At 42.7% G+C, this 2,282-nt stretch overlaps 1 non-coding gene across 1 annotated transcript; it reads left to right on the forward strand.

Moving 5' to 3' along the window:
• The first annotated feature begins 343 nt into the window (after nt 1-343).
• Nucleotides 344-416, forward strand: trnak-uuu (transfer RNA lysine (anticodon UUU)). The gene has a single exon. It is a non-coding gene; the product is annotated as a tRNA-Lys (tRNA).
• Nucleotides 417-2,282: the final 1,866 nt, after the last annotated feature.

The raw sequence follows: 2,282 nt of genomic DNA on the forward strand, positions 1-2,282 counted from the left end.
ATCAAATGAGAAAACAAACACATATGGTGCAGCTTGCAAACGTCCATCAAGTGGAGGTGGAATTTGAAGAAGGTCCTCCTTCAGAAGCTCCCAGGCCTCACCCATTATACCATTGACTTACCTAGGGCTTGGTAGGTTGGGTGATCACACGTCATAATACAGCCTAGCGATGTTTCCCCTAGAATCAAATCCTTCCCTTGGCTCTTGTCTGAAATGACCATTTAATAATATCTAACTGCAAATCCTCACCAGTACCTACAGTAAAATGAGAGGATAAGAGATCACGTTTTTACAGAAAAGAAAGACATTATGTGTCCCAGAGGACAAACACGTGACTCTTGTTGCCTGGGTAGCTCAGATGGAAGAGCATCAGACTTTTAATCTGAGGGTCCAGGGTTCAAGTCCCTGTCCAGGTGTCTCCTTTGGATCCTTGCCCTTCCATGGCTTTACCTAACAAGCTCAGTTGTTCTTGATAGTTCTGTGACCTCATTGTCATCTTTAGCAAAGTCCATAGACTGCAGGTGGGATGACGATGTGGGATTTGTGGATATCAGGGACAGAGGCCTCTTTTAGATAATCCCACCGTACAAGATCTGTAAAGAATCTTTCCCTGCCCCTCGGTCCTACTCACCGCCAGTTGGTTCTCAGCTCAGCTCCTTTGCGAAACCTGGTGTCTAAGACATGCCAATCTCACCAAATCCGCCCTGGGTTTCTCGACACGTTAAACTTTCACTTTTTTTCTGTCTTACTTTAGGTGGGACAACATTTAAGCCGTTCAGAGTTGGACTTGGTGGTGTGTTTTGGATCATTGTCCTACTACAGAACCTAAGTGCGCTTCAGCTTCAGGTCAATGAACAGATTACCATACATTCTCCTTTAGGATGTTTTGGTAGACACCACAGCAAGTCCTCCAGGTCCTGAGGCAGCAAAACAGCGCCAGACCAACAAACTACCACCACCATATTTTACTGTTGATATGGTGTTCCTTTTCTGAGATGCTGTGTTACTTTTACGCCAGATGTAATGGGACACACATCTTCCGAAAGGTTGAAAAGTCTTGGACTAAAAAGACAAAAGTTAGAGTATTACTTGAATACTTGTCTTGTCCAAGTATTGAGGATCATCAAGATGTTTTCTGGACTGAAATGAGCCTTTATGTTCCTTTTGCTCAGTAGTGGATTTTCTCTTGGAACTCTACCATAAGAAAGAGACTGGGCAAAAATGTCAGAGTCATGAACAGTAACCTTAACTGACACAAATGAAGCCTGAGTTCTTTAAATGTGGTTCTGGGGTCTTTTGTGACTTCTCAGATGAGTAGTCACTGCTCTCTCACTTAATTTTGGTAAGTCAGCCTGGAAACCATTGTTTCCTGTTTTAACAATTTGTAGATAATGGCTCTCACTGTGGTTGGCTGAGGTCCCACAGCTTTATAACCTTTTCCTGACTGATAGCATGGCAGCATTGTGCCGCTGATACAAAGAATGATACTTATGGAGATTTTTTTTAAAAAAAGAAGAAGAAGAAAAAAGTACATCAACAACATAGCTAATTTTTAGAACTGATTTATACATCTCCTGGTGTATAATCAGTGTTGAGAGTAACATGTTCCAAAGTAATGTGGTTTTAAGTGTCATTAAACTCTAATTATAATAACACTTTTCTGTAACGTTCTATCCACTCTCTTCCACCTATCAGGGTTACTGGAGCCTACCCCAGCTGTAATAGAGTGAGAAGCAGGGTACACCCTGCATGGGTCACCAGCCTGGGGCAAGACTAACACACAGAGACAGACAACCGTTTGCACACACATTCACGCCTATGGGCAATTTAGATTCACCAATTCACGTAACCTGTCAGGGCGTTGGGTGTTTTGACCCAGCATTGTGAGTTTATTGTTTTTTTGTAACTTTTCTATTATAAAGATGATTTAATTTCACAACTGTGGGTACACACCTCGCACTGGTCACCTGGCCGTCACATAAACCCAGTAACTGCATGTCATTGAACTGTGGGAGGAAACGAGAGCACCCAGAGAGAACCCATGCAGACACGGGGAGAACATGCAAACTCCACACAGAAAGACCCTGGCCAAGTGGTGGAGCTCGGGGACTTCTTGCTGTAAGGCAACAGTGCTAACCACCATGACAACATGCTGTTCAAACAAGTTATTGGTTACAGACTGTAACCAATAACTTGATTTCCAAGTTATTTGCACACCTGGCGGGTAGAAAGACAAAGTCAAACAATTTTGCTTTTTTTCTTCCAAATTTGGATTACAATCA

This window comes from Maylandia zebra, linkage group LG5 (genome assembly GCF_041146795.1).
Source record: "Maylandia zebra isolate NMK-2024a linkage group LG5, Mzebra_GT3a, whole genome shotgun sequence".
NCBI lineage: Eukaryota > Metazoa > Chordata > Actinopteri > Cichliformes > Cichlidae > Maylandia > Maylandia zebra.